Raw genomic sequence first — 21,358 nt, 5'->3', positions numbered from 1 at the left:
AAACTAGAAATGATTAAGCTTAGTCAGGAAGGCATCTCACAAGTTGAAACAGGCCAAAAGCTAGGCCTCTTGTGCCAGTTAGCCAAGTTGTGAATGCAAAGGATAAGTTCTTGAAGGAAATTAAAAGTGCTATTCCAGTGAACACACAAATGATAAGGAAGCAAAACAACCTCACTGCTGATATGGAGAAAGTTTTACTGGTCTGGATAGATATAATTGAAGAAGATGCCATCTAGGACTTTCATAGTTCAAGAGGAGAAGTCAGTGCCTGCTTCAAACCTTCAAAGAACAAGCTGACTCTCTTAGGGGTTAATGCAGTTGGTGACTTTAAGTTGAAGCCAATACTCATTTACCTAGGATTCTGAAAATCCTAGAAACCTTAAGAATTATGATAAATCTGCTCTGCCTGTGCTCTATAAATGGAACAACAAAGCCTGGATGACAGCACATCTGTTTACAACGTGGTTTACTGAATATTTTTAGCCCACTGTTGAGACCTACTGCTCAGAAAAAAAAGACTCCTTCAAAATGTTACTGCTCATTTACAATGCACCTGGTCATCCACGGGCCTGATGGAGATGGACAACGACATTCACATTATTTTCATGCCTGCTAACATAATATCCACTCTGCTGTCCATGGATCAAGGAGTAATTTCAACGTTCAAGTCTTATTATTTAAGAAACATTTTGTAAGGCTACAGCTGCCACAGATAATGATTCCTAGAATGAATCTGGGCAAAGTAAACTGAAACTTTCTAGAAAGGGTTCACCATTCTCCATGTCATTAAGAACATTCTTGATTCATGGAAAAAGGTCAAAATATCAACACTAACAGGAATTTAGAAGAAGTTGATTCCAACCCTCATGGATAACTTTGAAGGGAGGAAGGAACTGCAGATGTGGTAGAAATAGCAAGAGAACTAAAATGAGAAGTGGAGCCTGAAGATGCGACTGAATTACTGTAATCTCATGATAAAACTTTAATGGATGAAGAGTTGTTCTTATAGATGAGTAAAGAAAGTAGTTTCTTGAGATAGAATCTACTCCTGGTGAAGACGTTGTGTAAATTGTTGAAATGACCTCAAAGGATTTAGAATATTACATTAACTTAGTTGATTGATAAAGCAACAGCAGCTTTGAGGGAACTGAGTCCAATTTTGAAAGAAGTTCTACTGTGGGTAAACTGCTATCAAATAGCACTGCATGCTACAGAGAAATTGTTGGTGAAAGGAAAAGTCAATCAATGCAGCCAACTTCATTGTTGTCTTACATTAAGAAATTGCCAGAGCCACCCCAACATTCAGCAACCACTACCATGATCAGTCAGCAGCCATCAACATCAAGGCAAGACCCTCCACCAGCAAAAAGATTATGACTCACTGAAGGCTCAGATGATAGTTAGCATTTTTAGCAACAAAGTATTTTTAATTCAGGCATGTACATTTTTTTAGACAGTGCTATTTGCACACTTACTAGACTACAGTATAGTGTAAACATAACTTTTATATGCACTGGGAAACCAAGAAATTCGTGTGGCTTGCTTTATTGTGATACTCCCTTTATTGTGGTGGTCTGGAACCAAACTCACAATATCTCTGAGATATGCCCATACTTTAAATCACCTCTAGGTTCCTTATAACACCTAATACAGTGTAAACGCTAGCTATATAAATAGTTGCTAGAGTACAGCAAATTCAAGGGTTTTTTTTGAAACTTTCTGTGGTTGTTGCCCCCAAATCTTTCGAACTGCAATTTGGTTGAATCAGAAGGCCAACTGTATATACACGCATTATTTTATAACCTGTTATTTTTTAATTAACAATATACATCAATATCTATTTTATTAACTATTTAGCCATATTACCATGACTGTTCAACATTAGGTCTTTCCTTTTTTTCTTTTGCCATTTTCAACAATTCTCCTCCTGGCTGGAATATGGCTAAGACAAATAAAATTCAGATAGTCATCTTCAACCTGAGGTAGCACTGACAGATGACAGAGCAGCAAGCTAGAAAAAGACTGGGTCTCTGATGATTTTGTGGGCTAAAGTCATTACATTAGTCTTGGAAAGCCTACCATAAGAATTTTACATGAGAAAAATAAAGCACTCAAGAAATATTAGCTATTATTTTTACAGAAGAATATTTTCTTACATTAAAAAATGTTCACACTACTAGATTTTAAAAGGTGGACGTATAAAGAATCATAAGAACACTATGAGAATATTATCAGTGGTAACATCTAAGTATTAATTATATGCAATTTTTATTTTATTTACTTCCCAGATGTCCTGCACTAAACAAGTATTACTTTCATAATCTGAAAAAAAAGATGTACAATTAAAATAAGGCAGTAAGTATTGGAAAATATCTAAAGAGCAGGTTAACTATCCGGTCCTGCTCTTTAGTTCTAACTTTCTCTATAAAAAATAAAGGTGAAGGTCACCTTCACTATACTGAAGGTCACACAAAAATATCTTCCAGGAACCAATACAGATATGTTCTTGACCTTTAAAAAATCAATGTACCCTGAGATAACTGAAGGGAAGGAGCAGCAGACAGACAAAATCAAAGATATCACAGTAAAAGCAAAACTCGTTTTTAAAAAAAATACAAAATCAACTGAAAATTTTTAAACCAATAAAGGTTCAACAATATAGAAGGACCAAAAAAAAACTGTTGGCAAAGTGCAACAAATTGTTTCTGTCTTTTAAAATAATTTGTAATTGTTAGTTTCATAGCTGAGCTCTCTTTTTTTCAAATATTATAATGGATTCAGGGAAAAGCAAAGACCCAGTTCCAGTTGCAAGGTTCCCTCCCTCCCACTGCCTTTCTCCCATCACCTAATCCCTTGGCCTTCATAGCCCTGACACTGCGGTACTAGAGCCAAGAAAGAGCTTTTGCTTGCCTTTCGTATATGAATGGCCATTTGATGGTTACAATTCTGATGGGCAAGAAAGAGAGAGATCGAGAAAAAAAAAACACTTTCTAATAAATGTATATATTTTTATTAAGAGTTAGTAATTTTCATTCTTTTCACAAATATACCTTTACTATTTTTAACCACTGTTATTGTGTACCCTTCCCCCAATGATCAAGAGTAATATAGAGTTTAAAAACAAACAAACAAAAAAAAAACCCTCTCCATTCTCTTAGAAACTTCCAGGGGAAAAAGTTATACTTTTTATCTGATAATGATGAAAATTATGCAGCCCATGTTGACTTTTTTAACCTTAGCTGATCCTGTAGATCAATTTCCTGGTATAATTATTTCCTCTTCCTTTTCATTATGCCCCCTATCCACCACCATTTTCATTACTATATTACTGTTCATTTAACCCCAGTATTTGTAGGTCTATGCCTTTTCCCAAACGTACCTCAAATTTTTTTTGAAAGTAGGCAGAAACATACAATAAATTAATAAACAAACTGGAACATACACAATATGAAAAACATGCAGTCTTTTGACTATAGCCCAAATTCCAAAAAACAACCTAAAATGAGATATTATCTTCCCATCTAAAGAAGATAAAGTCACACAAGAAGCAAATCTCTCCATGGGATCTCTATCCCCTCAATGAAGCAACTGCTAATCTCTTACCCACTGTATAACAAGCAAAATCCTTTCCACATACCCATGATTCACTTTTCACTGAATTGCTACAATTTTTAATTCCAATTCCTAATTATTTTACCATAAAAAAGAAAGTGAAAGAACTGTGAGCACAACTATATTTTACTGCCCTGAGCCTACATAAGGGTTCTTTAACTTGTTACTCAAATGCAAACAGATTCTGTGAAGATTTTTTTTGCATCCAAAATTTCTCTATTGCAGTGACCACAATGCTGGCAAAAGCCTCTTGAGCTGGAAGCAGAACAAGATTTCAAATAATTTATAAATAATCATTTCAAGAACATAATCTTTTCTTCTTTTATCCCACAAAAGAAAGTATTTTGTTCAAGACCCACAAGCTGTCAACTTCTCAGCATACCCAAAATCCCACTTAGTTCTCTATTGTAAACAGTGTAGTATTTCACTACCACATCAATAAATAAAATTCTTGAAAGAATCAATTTTGTGTTTGATTCACATTTGTTCTGCATATGCCAATGAACCTAAGGTATTTGTAATGTTAAACTCTTAAAAGCCTCAGCTTACTAAAGGGCAATCTGAAAACAGCAAAAGGTCTATCCCATGTAGATCAGTCTGGACAAACCCCAAAATGAGCAATCACAGCATAAACTGGTACAGTGGTCTCCTTTACTAAACACTATCTCACCCTCTCCTTTTAGTAAACATTTTTTAGAGTAAGAGTGAAGGATTAGCTTTTAAAACTCAGTCTGCCGATAGGCAGTGCTATCCTAATTCTTTAAAACTATGACTGGGACTTCCCTGGTGGTCCAGTGGTTAAGAATCTGCCTTCCAATGCAGGGGACACAGGTTAAATCCCTGGTCAGAGAACTAATATCCCACACGCCGCATGGCAACTAAGTCCACGGGCCGCAACTACAGAGCACGTGAGGCACAACTAGAGAGCCAGTGTGCTGCAACTATAGAGCCCACGTACGCCACAACTACAGAGCCCATGCACCACAATTAGAGAGAAGATCGCACGCCACAATGAAAGATCCTGCGTGCCACAACTATGACCCGATACAGCCAAAAATAAATAAATAAACATTTTTTAACATATACCATGTTCTTGGATTGGAAGAATCAATATTGTGAAAATGACTATACTACCTAGAGCAATCTACAGATTCAATGCAATCCCTATCAAATTACCAATGGCATTTTTTACAGAACTAGAACAAAAACATCTTAAAATTTGCATGGAGACACAAAAGACCTCGAATAGCCAAAGCAGTCTTGAGGGGAAAAAACAGAGCTGGAGGAATCAGACTCCCTGACTTCAGACTATACTACAAAGCTACAGTAATCAAGACAATATGGTACAGGCACAAAAACAGAAATACAGATCAATGGAACAGGACAGAAAGCCCAGAGATAAACCCACGCACCTATGGTCAACTAATCTATGATAGAGGAGGCAAGGATATACAATGGAGAAAAGACAGTCTCTTCAATAAGTGGTGCTGGGAAAACTGGACAGCTATGTAAAAGAATGAAATTAGAACACTCCTTAACACCATACACAAAAATAAAGTCAAAATGAATTAGAGACCTAAATGTAAGACCAGATACTATAAAACTCTTAGAGGAAAACATAGGGAGAACACTCTTTCACATAAATCACAGCAAGATCTTTTTTGATCCACCTCCTAGAGTAATGGAAATAAAAACAAAATAAACAAATGGGACCTAATGAAACTTAAAGGCTTTTGCAAAGCAAAGGAAACTACGAACAAGGTGAAAAGACAGCCCTCAGAATGGGAGAAAATATTTGCAAACGAATCAACAGAAAAGGATTCATCTCCAAAATATATAAACAGCTCATGCAGCTCAATGTTACAGAAACAAACAACCCAACCAAAACATGGGCAGAAGACCTAAACAGACATTTCTCCAAAGAAGACATACAGATGGCCAAGCAGCACATGAAAAGCTGCTCAACATCACTAATTATTAGAGAAATGCAAATCAAAACTACAATGAGGTATCACCTCTCACTGGTTAGAATGGGCATCATCAGAAAATCTACAGACGACCAATGCCGGAGAGGGTGTGGAGAAAAGGGAACCCTCTTGCACTGTTGGTGGGAATGTAAATTGATACAGTCACTGTATCAACTGTATGGAGGTTCCTTAAAAAACTAAAAATAGAATTACCATATGACCCAGCAATCCCACTACTGGGCATATACCCAGAGAAAACCATAATTCAAAAAGACACATGCACCCCAATGTTCATTGCAGCACTATTTACAATAGCCAGGTCATGGAGCAACCTAAATGTCCATCGACAGACGAATGGATAAAGAAGATGTGGTACATATTTACAATGGGATACTACTCAGCCATAAAAAGGAATGAGATTGGGTCAATTGTAGAGACGTGGACGGATCTAGAGACTGTCATACAGAGTGAAGTAAGTCAGAAAGAGAAAAACAAATGTCATGTATTAACGCATATATGTGGAACGTAGAAAAATGGTACAGATGAACCAGTCTTCAGAGCAGAAATAGAGACACAGATGTAGAGAACAAACGTATGGACACCAAGGGGGGAAAGTTGGGGGGGGGGGGGCGTGATGAATTCGTAGATTGGGATTGACATATATTCACTAATATGTATGAAATGGATAACTAATAAGACCCTGCTGTATAAAAAAATAAATAAAATTCACACAAAAAAAACTATGACTAATCTAATCAAAAAGCTGGGAGGAAAAAGCCTGAAATAATTTAATTATCTTAAATATAGTTAACAATACATACTTATTGCACATACTTCCAGGGACATTTGTAGACTGGTATTCAGAAAACACTCTCCTTTCTCAGCCTTTTGACAATTAGGCTTTTTCTATTCTCTTTAATTAGTAAAAAAAAATTATGGGGACTTCACTGGTGGTCCAGTGGTAAAGAATCCGCCTTACGATGCAGGGGACGCAGGTTCAATCCCTGGTCAGGGAACTAAGATCCCACATGACGTGGGGCAACTAAGCCCATGCGCCACAACTACAGAGCCCACACGCACTGGAGCCTGTGCGCCACAATTAGAGAAGAACAGAAAACCCGCAAGCCACAACTAGAGAGAAGTCCGCGCGTCACAACGAAAAGCCCACATGCTGCAGCAAAAGATCCCGCAAGCCTCAACGAAGATCCTGTGTGCCACAACTAAGACCAAATGCAGCCAAAAATAAATAAAATAAATAAATAAATCTTTTTTAAAAATTACAGAAACGTAGCTCTTTCTAATGGCGCAACAAAGATGAATTATCTACAGTATCCTTGAAATTCCCCTCAGGAGCAATGTACAAATGCTATTCTGATCCAATGTCTTCTAACAACAACTTTGTCTCCATCAATGTATTTGCCTATTAATTGATCTATCACAGAATATTTTGTTATAACTATGGCAACATCATGAGTTTGTTCATTCTTGATTATTTAGTCTGTACACAAGAGAGATGGCTTAGCTCAATCTCTGTAAAATTCCATTAATGGAGTCCAGTTCCAGGTAAAATGGAGTAAACATATTCAAACCTATCTCTCCTACTTGCATATAGCTATAAAATATGGACAGAAGGCATACAGCAGCTATTTGAGGACTTTGAAAAGTAAATAGTAGCAGGCTGTACTTTTTTTTTTTTCCCTTCTGGTATCTCCTAGCCTGAACTCAATGTACCATAAACTTGGAAGTGGGCCACGAAGCTTCAGGATCTGCCCTCTGATTTTGGCCCAAGAAACAGGAAAGGGACTACCTAAAGTTCAGAGAGTACAGAAATATCCCATCTTTTTTCTCTTTCTTTTCTCCATCCCACCATAGCCTATAAGCAATTTCTAAACAACAGTGGCACTGGTCACTAATGAGATCCTACAGGAGCTAAAACCCTTAAGCGAGAAGAACCTTTCCCTCCATACAGTGTAGCTGTGGTTCTTAGAGGGTGGGGCCAAACCAAGTGCTTTTTTCTTTCTCTCTGTCTTCCCACTGTTTGGCTCAGGATGAGAGGGCAGGTGGGGAAGTCCCACAAGAAAAGCCCCAGCTTTCTAGCTAGAGGATTAAAAACAAAAGCCAGGGAACTGAAAAATAGCTAGTCAATGCAATAAAACAAGAATGGGAAATTAAAAGCATACAGATTAGAAAGAAAAAAAAAAAACTGTTGCTATTCACAGGTGACATGATTATCTACCTAGAAAACATCAAAGAATCCTTAAAGGGCTTCCCTGGTGGCGCAGTGGTTGAGGGTCCGCCTGCCGATTCAGAGGACATGGGTTCATGCCCCGGTCCGGGAAGATCCCACATGCTGCAGAGTGGCTGGGCTCGTGAGCCATGGCCACTGAGCCTGCGTGTCCGGAGCCTGTGCTCTGCAACAGGAGAGGCCGCAACAGTGAGAGGCCCACGTACCGAAAAAAAAAAAAAGAATCCTTAAAAAAGAAAACTCCTACGACAAAAAAGTGAGTTTGGCAAGCTTGGAGAATGTACTATCAACACACAAACGTCAACTGTACTTCTATAAACTATCAATAAATAATTGGAAAACAAAAAGTTTAATATCACTTACAATAGCTTAAAGTAACTGAAATATGAAGTAACTGGTATAAATCTAACAAAACATATACAGGCTCTGCATGTTGAAAACTACAAAATGCTAATGAAAGAAATCAAAGGAGACCTACATAAATGGAGAGACATACCATATCCATGTATTATTAAAAGAGCCAACAATATAAAGACGTCAATCCTTCCCAAACTGAACCACAGATTTAATGCAATTACAATTAAAATCCCAGTGGGATTTTTTTGTAGCTATTGGACAAGCTGATTCTAAAATTTATGTAGAAAGGCAAAGGAACTAAAATATTTTTTTATTTTGGAAAAAGAAGAGTAAAGTGAGAAGAACTATACTACCTGGTTTTTAAGACTTACTTTAAAGCTACAGTAATCAAGACAGTATATTATCGGTGAAGGGATAGACACATACATCAATGATCAGAAATGACAGAAATAGACTCATATCAATATGGCCATTTGACTTTTGAAAAAGGTGCAGAAACAATTCACTGGAGAAAAACATAGTCTTTTCATCAACTGGTGCTGGAACTCCTGGACATTCATATGTACCCCGCCCCCCCTCCCCAAAAAAAGCTTTGAACTTAACTTTTTACCTTATACAAAAATTAAAAATGAATCATAGTCCTAATTGCAAAACCTAAAACTATGAAATGTTTCATAGAAGAAAATATTCACAGCCTAGAGTTCTTAGACATGACACCAAAATCATGATCCATTTGTTTAATCTGAAAAACTGAACTTCATCAATATTAAAAACTTTTGCTGTGTGAAACACACTGTTAAAAAAAAAAACTTTTAAATGAGCTACAGACTGGGAGAAGATATCTGCAAGTCACGTATCTGACAAAGGCCTTGTTTCCAGAATACGTAAAGAACTCCCAAAATCCAAAATAAGAAAACAACCAACCCAATTTAAAAATGGGCAAAATATTTGAGCAGACACTTCACCAAACCAAACCAAACCAAACAAAAATCACCTGGATGTCATGAAAAGATATTCAAGATCATTAGCCAGTACAGACAGGCAAATTTAACCATAACATATCACTATATATCTAAGACTTCTGAGGGTGGGGGTGGGGTGCAGGGGGAGCTGACAATATCAAGTACTGTGGAGGATGTAGAGAAAATGGAATTTTCAGACATTGCTGGTGGGGCATATTCTAAAAACAGTCTGACCGTTTCTTAAACAGTTAAACATACACCTACCCTATAATCCAGCAATCTCATTCTATAGCATTTTTCCTAGATTTATCCTAGAAAACTTATGTCCATATAAAATCCTGTACGTAACTGTTTATAGCAGCTCTATTTAAAAAATGAAAACAACCCAAATTCTTTCAAAAGTTGACTAAACAACTTGTGGTACATCCATACAATGCGGTAATATTCAACAATAAATAGGAGTGAACTACTGACACATGCAACAATTTGGATGAATATCAAAGACATTATGCTGAATGAAATATGCCAGTCTCAAAAGTGTACATATGTATGATACCATTTATATGACATTCTCAAAGAGATGAAACTATAGTGCTCTCAGGGGGGAGGACTATAAAAGAACATCACAAGGGAGTTTTAAAAATCAGTAACAGAAAGATAGATGGAAAAATCCCAAAATAATTGGAGATTAAAAAACACACGTCTAAATAACATATGGGTCAAAGAGGAACTCTCAAGAGAAATTTAAAAATATTTTGTACTAAATGAAAATGAAAATATAACTTATCAAAATTTGTATGCTGCAGGGCTTCCCTGGTGGCGCAGTGGTTGAGAGTCCGCCTGACGATGCAGGGGACACGGGTTCGTGCCCTGGTCTGGGAAGATCCCACATGCTGCGGAGCGGCTGGGCCCGTGAGCCATGGCCGCTGAGCCTGTGCGTCTGGAGCCTGTGCTCCGCTACGGGAGAGGCCATAACAGTGAGAGGCCCGCATACCGCAAAAAAAAAAAAAAAAAAAAAAAATTTGTATGCTGCAGAAAAAGTAGTGCTTACAGGGAAGTTTATTTCTATATGATTCCAAATTCATGACATTATGGAAAAGGCAATATGGGGACAGTAAACAGATCAGTGGTTACCAGAGGTTGGAAGAGGGAGTGAAGGAGGGATGAATAGGTGGCGCACAAGAGATTGTTAGGGCAGTGAAACTCTTCTGTACGATAGTGAATGGTGGATACATGTCATTATATATGTGTTATTTATACTGTTGAAGAAAAAAGCCATAGAATATACAACACAAAGAGTGACACTAATGTAAACTATGGACTTTAGTTAATAATAATGTATAAATTTGGCTCATCAATTGTAAAAAAAAAAAAAAAAAAGTACCACACTAATGCATGATGGAATTTACGGAGTATATGGGAACTCTCTGTATTTTCTGTTCAAATTTTCAGTAAACCTAAAACTGCTCTTAAAAATAAAGTCTATTAATTTATTTTAAAAAAGAAAAAAGAGAAGAAGCCACCCATTATTCGAATACAGAAAAACAGTTATAAATCCTGGGAACATGAGTGATCAAGAACAATGCAGCAGGCAAAAGTTCCAACCACTTCAAGAGGCCAAGAAATCCTCACAACGCTCAAAAAACAAGTGGAAGGTTCACTGTCAAGCTTCTCTTACCCAAATGTAACTGTAATCTAAGATAAAGACCATTCAATTTTTAATAAAATAAGAGATAAAAACTAAGTCAAAGAAATGATTCTGATTTATAAAGAGAGTGGGTACTGTTTTCATCAATTTGTTTTTACATGTTTCAGAGCTCAAAACAAAATATGAGGAATTAATACTACAATAAATATATCATTAACCCTGGGATCAGAAACTATTTAAATGTATATCTATACAATTATAGAAACACCAAACCAAACAGTACCATTTCCTGATGATTCATAAGAAGTTCCAACATGACACTATAATTCCCCATAACTTTCTCCTCAAAGTTCTATAAAAAAAGAAAGAGCACCAGACACAAAGAAATCAAACATGCTATTATGCCTTAAACTAGGGATCTCCATGCTGTGTGAGTGTTGAGGATGAGGCATTTAAGAAATCTGTGGAGGAGGTCTGGTTATCACTATATCCAGACACTACTGGCCATCAGTGAGCAGGGTCAGAGATGCTAGACATTCTGAATGTGTCAAACAGTCCTACAAAAGCAATGTCTGCGGTCCCAATCACATTCACGTAAGCAAAAACTGTAATTAGTTATCAGAACCCATAACTTGAAGGTTTTAAACAGCTTTAACATACACTGAACTTTCACAAATGCAATGACCATGTAAATTAAGGGAAAACTGTGTTCTGTGGTTTGTCCAGAACCTCACAAAGAGTTGTTCTCCAATTCAGAAAATTAAGCATCAATAGTAATGCTGCTTATGGTATTTAAGTTGCACACACAGTGTGCTGGTATGAGTCTGCATTTATAGATATAACATACAAGGTTAACAAGTATCTAACCATTTCATTATGCCTTCAATATATTCCACTATGTCTTCAAGCATTTTTAGATAAAAATACATAATTTTTCACCTATGGAACTTTTTGTGTTTATTCATTAGAAGATCCATAAACAACATTTTATACAAATCTTAAGCAATTCTTTTACAAACATGTCCAGAATTCATAATATTTTATAGAAACAATATATAACAGACCTAAGAAAAGGAAACAGCTTCAGATTGCTGGGATAAAAATAAGACCCCCGTCCCTGAAGCAAAGACCTCACAGAGGGAGGAGCAGGATCCACCACAGTAATACTTCCTACCCTCATTTTGTAAACACTCAACTCCCAATTACTAATTGTTTCCTCAAGGTTGTAGTGTCAGAAGAGACAAAATGGAGAGATGTCTGGTAGGAGCCCCACTGGAGTAAACTGCTTAATAAACATTTTTTTAAATACACAGGCTCAGATTCATATCTGTAGGAATTATACAGTCTTAATGGTGCCTGCTCCAGAGTCACTCATGCACACCTGGATGGGTTGTAAAAAAAAACACTTTACAAGTCAATAAGTTATATCATAATACAATTTTTATGTTATGATAATATTTTATTACGTTACTTTCCTTTTATTTCTCCTTTATATTACAGTTAGGTATTATATTAGTTTTTGAATTATGTACAGAGGTAGATTACATTATCTACTTATTTTATTAAGAACTGTAAAGGGGGCATTACAAAATATTCCTTATAAAAAGGCAGCATTAGCTCTGACAGAGTTGAACCAGTATATTAAACTATACCACCTCTCCCTTGAAATTCTTCAAGTCTCTCCTTTTTCGTTTAACCTGGCCATCATGCTGCTTACCAGCAAGCCTACCCAAAACACAAACGTGGTCATGCCCATCTGATGCTTATAAACATTTTACAGAGCTAAAGGAAAAAGCCCAAATTCCTCAAAATGGCATTCAAGACCCTATATAATATGATACTATTATTTGCCCAACAATATTTTTTTTTAGGAACTTTCTCTCTCTCCCCTCATACTGAAAACTTTCTTCATTATAAAAGAACCTGTAACACCTCTCTCTTCTGGCTCTCCTACTTCTTTATTGAATGCTATAGTTAATCTGTTTTGCTAGCTTCACCTCCTTTACTCATCCTCTCAATTTTGGAGAAGTTCCTGTGCTTAGTCCTTAGACATCTTCTTTATCAACCCTTTCTCTTCAGGTGATTCCATCCAGTTCTGTGATGAGTCTCAAAATTATATTACAAGCTGAGGCCTCTCTCCTGAACCGCAGACTCATAAATCTCCCTACTCAACATGTGTACTCATAAGTCTTACAGGCATCTCAAACTTAACATACCCAAAATCAAACTCTTGACTCCCTCTCCCAACTCCTCCTCCCCCACCAAAAACCTGCTCCACCCACATTCTTCTCCATCTTGGTAAACAGCGATTCCATTCTTGGAGCTATTCAAAACAAAAGCCTTACAGTCATTCTTGATATCTCTCTATGCTACAACCCTACTTAATCCACCTACTGGTTCTACACTCAAAATATATTAAATCCAGAGTATAAGCCTTCTCCACCACTACAGTCTTATCTAAGCTACAGTCCTCTCATGCCTTCATTATTGAAATTGCCTCCTACCTGGTCTTCTTATTCTACTTTTACCCTCTCTGTCTATATTCCACACAGCAGTGAGAGTGATGTACCCAAGGGTCAAAAAAGTGATCAGGGCTTCCCTTGGTGGCACAGTGGTTAAGAATCTGCCTGCCAATGCAGGAGACACAGGTTCGAGCCCTGGCCCAGGAAGATCCCACATGCCGCGGGGCAACTAAGCCCGTGCACCACAACTACTGAGCCTGCGCTCTAGAGCCCACGAGCCACAACTGCTGAGCCCGCGTGCCTAGAGCCCGTGCTCTGCAACAAGAGAAGCCACCGCAACGGGAAGCCCGCGCACCACAACAGAGAGTAGCCCCAGCTCACTGCAACTAGAGAAAGCCCGCGTGCAGCAATGAAGACCCAACGCAGCCAAAAATAAATAAATTAAAATAAAATAAATTTTAAAAAGTGATCAATTCTTTCCTGGTCAAAACCCTCCAGGGGCTTCCTTCTCACTCAAAAGTAAGTCTTTATACTAACTTTCAAGGCCTACATCAGCATTAATCAAGACTGGATACTTAGAATCAGTTGAGAAGCTTTTAAAATATACCATTGCCCAGGCCCCATCCTCAGTGATTCAGGTTCAACTGGTCTGGAGTGTAGGGTATTGGTATTTATGGAATGAATGAAGTGACTGTCCGTGATATGCTCCACCCCAACGGTGCCCATATGACACGGGCTAGCCAGAGTACCCCATTCTTCTGGTAATAGTTTAAGACTGAGCATATGACTCAAGCTGAGTCATTTTCTGAGCTTTTATTGAAGTTATCTGGAGAAGTATTGGCTGTTTAATATTATATAAGCCTAGAGCTGCTGGCAGCCATCTTTGCCACCTGGTAGAAAAAAATCTCCCTAAGTCATCACAAAGAAAAGCAGATATAATTAGCACATTAGATCCATCTGTGGATCCATTCCTGGAACTTTCAACTATGTACACCAGTAAATTCCTCCCCACCGGCCTTTTTTTTGTGAAGGTAATTAGAGTTAGTTCTCTATTACTGGAAAGAAAATAGTTCTTGGGACTTCCCTGGTGGCGCAGTGGTTAAGAATCCGCCTGACAATGCAGGGGACAGGGATTCGAGCCCTGGTCTGGGAAGATCCCACATGTCGTGGAGCAACTAAGCCCATGCACCACAACTACTGAGACTGCGCTCTAGAGCCTGTGAGCCACAACTACTGAACCTGCGTGCCACAACTACTGAAGCCTGTGCACCTACAGCCCGTGCTCTGCAACAAGAGAAGCCACCGCAATGAGAAGCCTGCACACCACAACTCAGAGTAATCCTCACTCGCCGCAACTAGAGGAAGCCCACGCGCAGCAATGAAGACACAACACAGCCAAAAGTAAATAAATAAAATAAATAAATTTAAGAAAAAAAGAAAATAATTCTTATCACAAAATTATAAGCATGTATTTAGTTTTTAAGTTCCTAAAGATTATTCTTTCTACACCATCAACACCCAATTACACAGTAAAATTCATGAGCAGAAGACTGTATTTCCTTCACAACTACATTAATAATACAGTGTCTGACACATAGCAGACAATAAGTCTTTATTGACTGACCAAAAGAGTTCTTTTTTTTTAAACATTTAAAACTTCCCTTCAATCATTAGTAATACTGAATAAGGACTTTTGCATTGGCAGAAAGTTTAGATTATATGACTTAAAAGATATCCTTTACCACTTTGATTTTATGAAACTATGACTTCTTTATTTCAGTGAGTTTCACTAGGAAGTCCCAGTTACCCCAATTCCCTATTTCCCGAGTTTGGTCCTTTGTACCTCTATCAATCAAGCATATTCCCAATCTCCCTTCAACAACATCACCCTTCTTCTGAGATTTCTCTCAGATCTTGTTATATAATTAGGAAAGTCCTGTCTCTTATAGACGATCAAGCTCTCCACCTTCAATATTCTTTCAAATGCAGAGTCCCAAAGCATTTCATTAATTAATAGTCTTGGAACCAGTGCTATCTCAACTTCCAATGTTCTCCACTTACTTTTCACACTCTTGTACACACAAAGATGCATTTCTACAGATGCCCATTTATTTCAATCATTTATATCTATCCAATAGTAATGATTCATGTACCTTTAAAATGGCTGTGCATCTGACTGAAAACCAACATTAAACAATGTTTATCTGTTTTAGCTTACAAAGGCCTAGAAAACAGATAGTGTCAATTTAACTATCTAAATTGCCCAATACACAACAATAAGTGTGTTTAATAATGATACTTGAATGCTTCTTAAATATATTCCTTTCATATCTTTAGGTTAACAGCCACTTCAGTTGTATATCCCATCTACAAAATCAGGTTGACCATGTTTCTTTATATACCACTCAAAACAGGCAAAACTAAAATATCTTGCTCTGCCATAATTTATACAGATATGTACAGAGCATAGTCCAATCCTGAGGAGTGTTACTGATAAATGTCATATGATCAGGGCATATCACTAACTGGTTCTTTGAACTTTGTTTTGACTTTCATACCTGGAATTCCATAATGCAAAATTTCTATAGCTGATTAAAAAGTTAAATAGATAGAATAGAATAGAATAGAATAAAATAAAAGCTGAACATGATCTCTCCCAGTTTAAAGATAGCATTTAAACATTCCACTAGTCTGATATCCTAAAGCTGGGATTCTAAAAAAAGCTGGGATTCTCTATAAGTAACTGATTATGCAAAATGAGTCAATTACTTAAATACTTATGTTGTGGAATTTTTATAGCTCATAAGCTCCCCTGAGGCAGTTTCAAGCAGCTAAATGCCTTCAACTCACATGTCAAACATGAGGATCAGAAAAAACAATGTGCAAAACACAAACTTCTCTACGTATACTCTATCTTTGGCTCAATACAGACACCTACATAGTGCTTTCCTCTATGTTCTACTAGTATGTCCCTAGTACCTGAATCAAGCTATAACTTCCTCTGCAGTAGAATTTAAACACAAACACACACACAAACACACACACCCTCAATGGCTTTTTCCAAAGAAATTCTCATTGACTAGAAGGTACACTCTGGAAAACAACCCTTATGAAAGGGCTGACATGAATAAACAAAGCTCTGAACCAATATGTATTCATCTCATTCTAGTTAAAAAAGAAGTAGGTTTTCTATTTTTGAGGGAAAAAATTAGCTTTGCTTATGATAAGCCATTCTTAGTCTTTAGAGAATGCCCTGGCCATTTTCTGTCTCTCAACTCAACCTTTCAAATAATTTTTTTTAAAGGTTCAAACACTACAAAGCATCTGATTTAGTGAAAAGCACTTTAAATACCTCTCCAAGTACTCCCCACTGGATCAAAATGTCATAGAAATGTTGTAAACACTATCAGTCATGTTCCAGAGAACAATTTAAACAAACATTGTTTTGCTCTTTTGTCTGGAAAAGTAATTTCTGAAGTGAAGAGTTCAAAACTTTTAGCCCTACGTACTATGCAGTAAGAAAAAAAATACATCTTTTAAGCATCAGAAGCAGAGTACACAATAGGCTTTGTCTTGTTAAACAAAAGAACAGGCTTTTCCTTTCGATCATTTCCAGCTGTATGATCTGGCCTTCATGGAATCAGAAATTAACAGCATATGGCATCTGGCTACCTGCACAGGCTGCACATAAAATCTCAAGTCTTCAATAAGATTAACAGGTCTAGTGGTTGAGAGTAAAAGGGGAACCACCAAATGCTATTTCCAAAACAGAGGCAATAGCTCTAACTAAAAGAAGGCAAGAAAAAGCATCTTTATCTAATCAGATGTCAACTGTATTCAGAGAAACAATCAGATCACAAGATCTTCTGCCTCCTAGACAACTGAAAAAGATAATACCACTGACTACAAAACTATCGTGGTTCTCAAACAGGGAAAGAACTATACAAAAAAAAACACCCAAAACAAAACAAAACATAACCCCAAAACAAAGAAGTTCTGAGTTAGCCCACATGATGACACATCAGAGTTTTGCTTTGGATCCAAATGAGCCAGAAACAAACAAACCAAAAAAATTCAAATGACTTACTGTTCTTACCATAAGGTCCACTAAGTCTTAGTACCAGAATATCAAAATACATAGAATCTTGGACTAAAAGATCTTCAAGGATCTTCTAAAATAAAACCATTCCAGACAAAACATTAAATTTACCTTTCTTATTAATATCCCTGGACCAAAAATCTGCTAACTTTTGGAATATATTCCAGTGTTTCAGAATCCATACAGCCCTAATCTCTAACCTGATTCTCAACTATCAGAGCACAAACCCTACACCTTCCTTTCTGCAGTTCAGCAAAGTGGAGACAATGAGTGCACAAGAGTAAAGAATAATTAAGTACCTTCAAACTTATAAGAAATAGATCCTTATAACACTGATAACTGATCCTTTCCAGCCCCTCTCCAATTCTTTCTTTTACAGCTTCAGGCACTCAACACCTTCAAGCCTACTCTTCACACTTTTAATCCTGTTTAACAGTTTTATCTGGACCCTCTCCAAAGCATTACACATTGAGCTTCAGTGGGCCCGAAAGTCAAACAGTGGTATATTCCTTGACAGTTTACTTCATAATTCCTAGAGGAGAAAGAAAATATAATTTATTAATAAATATTATGAGAAGTGGGCTTAAAGTAATTTCATCAATAAAGTTTCATTCTGCCCTCAAGCATTTGGATCTCATAAAAGAGTTCCTCAACAGTGCCTTAAGTGAAGACAGAGGAGGAAACCCAAACACATTCAAAGGAGAATTAAAATCTCATAAAGGCATACAATCCAGAATAGACAAAATTTTAAAATGGGCAATCCATGAGAGAGATAACTGCTTTAATATTTTTAAGGCATACATGGTCTGAGAACAATCAACTATTGGAATTTCTATATCAAAAGCTCTTTCACTGACTATGGGAATTGCTAGATTCCAGTAGGTCTATCTAGATTTAAAAAAAAAAAAAACTTAAAGGAACAACAAACCTATTTTCATCTCTTAGATTCTCCCTCTCTCCATACTTCTCACCAGGACCCTGACAGCCTGATGACATCAATGTATTATACACCCTGAGGCGCTAGGTCAAATGCAGGAATCTATCTATCACAGCTGCTAATGTTTTATCTTCACTTGAAATTTTAGAAATGCAAATGCAATGCACCAACAGCTGTTTACACTTTCAACTTTTTCTTGTAAAGCTGGTCATGAAATGTGGCTTGCTGAACATTTGTAACACAATCACCAATTTCTGTTTCAATGCTTATAAATGCTGCTGCCACTAGTGTACAATCTGATTTCACTGCCCAGTAGTAAAACAGTGTGGCTGGTTGGGCACTGGTTCCCTAGAAGAGGTGGCAATGAGAAGGAGACAGTGCTGCTTATTAAGGAACTGAAGCAGGCTAACAGCTAAAACATACACAATAGCAGTCTGTTTAAATTAGGAACATAGAAATACTAACATGTACATGTGTACCTATCAAATTGACATGCAGTATGAATTCTCAAAAAGTGCACTTGATTAAAATTTGCTAGGACCTACTGTTTTGTTGTCTACTAGGATTTCATAAGACACACACACACAAAAAAAACCCCCCAAAGATGTAATTTCTCTCCTCTAGAAATTAACAAACTAACAGGAAAATTCTTAAAATCATTCTGGGCTACCAACTACTTTAAAATCCCAATGGAAGGTAAGATCACTCTGTCCAGAAATTATTTGCAAATACATATAATATTGCAGAGGGTTAATGGACCTACAGATCATGGACCACAGACTAAAATTCCAGTAGGCACATGAAAAGATGCTCAACATCACTAATTTTCAAAGAATGCAAATCAAAACAACGAGGTACCACCAGTCAGAATGGCCATCATTAAAAAGTCTACAAATAACAAATGCTGGAGAAGCTGTGGAGAAAAGGGAACCCTCCTACACTGTTGGTTGGGAATGTAACTTGGTACAGCCACTATGGAAGACAGCACGGAGGTTCCTCAGGAAACTAAAAATAGAATTATCATATGATCCAGCAATCCCACTCCTGGGAATATACCTGGACAAAACTATCATTCAAAAAGATACATGCACCTCTATGTTCATAGCAGCACTATTCACAATAGCCAAAACATGGAAACTATTTAAATGTCCATTGACAGATGAACGGATAAAGAAGATGTGTTGTGTGTGTGTGTGTGCGCACACGTGTGCATGCGTGCATGCGTGTGTGTGTGTATATAATGGAATACTACTCAGCCATGAAAAAGAACAACATAATGCCATTTGCAGCAACATGGATGCAACTAGAGATTATCATACTAAGTGAAGTCAGAAAGAGAAAGATAAACACTGTATGATGTCACTTATATGTGGAATCTAAAATATGGCACAAATGAACCTGTCTACAAGACAAAAACAGACTCACAGACATAGAGAACAAACTTGTGATTGCCAAGGGGGAGGAGGGGACGGAGAGGGATGGACTGGGAGTCTGGGGTTAGTAGATGCAAGCTGTTAACATTTATAATGGATAAACAACAAGGTCCTAATGTATAGCACAGGGAACTTTATTCAATAACCTGTGATAAACCATAATGGAAAAGAATATAAAAAATGTATATATGTGTATAACTTAGTCAATTTGCTGTACAGCAGAGATTGGCAAAACACTGTAAATTAACTATACTTCAATTTAAAAAAAAAAGAATTCCAGTTCTAAAAAAGGACATTTTAAGGTAAACAAAGGAAATGTGGGTCTCTTAGTTGTAATCTGTCAAGATTATGTTTTTAGAAGTGTATTTTCCAGGAGAGAAGAAAGGAAGTTCAGGAGAAAGAATAAAATTTCTAACATTAAAACATTGGTGGGGCTTCCCTGGTGGCGCAGTGGTTGAGAGTCCGCCTTCCGATGCAGGGGACACGCATTCGTGCCCCGGTCCGGGAAGATCCCACATGCCGCGGAGCGGCTGGGCCCGTGAGCCATGGCCGCTGAGCCTGCGCATCCGGAGCCTGTGCTCCGCAACAGGAGAGGCCACAGCGGTGAGAGGCCTGCGTACCGAGAAAAAAAAAAAAAAAAAAAAGGTAATTTCATGGGACTTCACTGATGGTATATAAAATGTGGGAGAAAAGGATGGAAAAGGTAAAGTTTACATTTATAATTGGAGAAAAATTCTGAAAAAGAGAAAAACAGAACCTTGAAATTATTAAATCTTTGAATTGATATAAATGGTGACAGAAGATTTCAAAAGAAAAATCGAATAGAATCAATATTTGGCTAGAGACAATGATTCTGATAGTACTAGCAATGGTGAACAGCCCGTGGGAAGGCTGTACAGTATAGAGATTAAGAGCACAAACTCTGAACAGGTGATCGTGGACTGGATTTGGGGCCAAAAGAAATGTTTTTCTTTTATAAAATTTTAGAGAGCTCCTGTCTATCTGCTAGATTGGATGCTGCCTGATTCATGAATCGCTGAATAAAGCCAATAAGATCTTTAAAATTTTTTAATTGAATAAGGTTTGTAGATTGGATAATATGAATATTAATTCCCTGATTTTGATAATGTGATTTTAAAAGAGAATATATATAAGATATATATATATATATTATATAAGAGAATGCATTTTTAGAGGAGGAGTTATGTCTGCAACTAATCGTTTGGAAAAAACTAATAATATGTGTAATTATATGTAGAGAGAGATGGGTAAAGCAAATATGGTAAAACGAAAACATTTGGGCAATATGGATAAAGTGTATATATACTTATTTGTACAACTTCTGTAACTTTTCAAGTCTGAAATTACTTTAAAAAGTATTTAAAACTATGTGCTCTGAGCGTGGCTGTCTAGGTTCAAATTCTGGCTCTGCCACTCACTATGTGACATTAGACAAATAAGTTTTTTAACTTTGTCTCTGCTTCTGTTTCCTCATTTGTAAAGTAGGGATTAATATAATACTACCTCAAGTTGTTGTAAAGAATAAAATGATAATGAAATAATTCATGTAAAGTGTTTATTAAAACAGTATCTGACAAATAAGAAGCACTCAAATCTTAATCACTATTGTTGTTAT

General features: G+C 37.0%; 1 protein-coding gene across 5 annotated transcripts in view; it reads right to left on the bottom strand.

The window, feature by feature from the left end:
• EXOC6B (exocyst complex component 6B) overlaps nucleotides 1-21,358 on the bottom strand; it is a 712,186-nt gene that overhangs the window by 545,526 nt on the left and 145,302 nt on the right. The gene's annotated exons all lie outside the window — the stretch shown is intronic.

Source organism: Pseudorca crassidens, chromosome 14, assembly GCF_039906515.1.
Source record: "Pseudorca crassidens isolate mPseCra1 chromosome 14, mPseCra1.hap1, whole genome shotgun sequence".
Lineage (NCBI taxonomy): Eukaryota > Metazoa > Chordata > Mammalia > Artiodactyla > Delphinidae > Pseudorca > Pseudorca crassidens.
The sequence above is the reverse complement of the archived record's forward strand: the minus strand, read 5'-3'. Positions and strand labels throughout refer to the sequence as shown.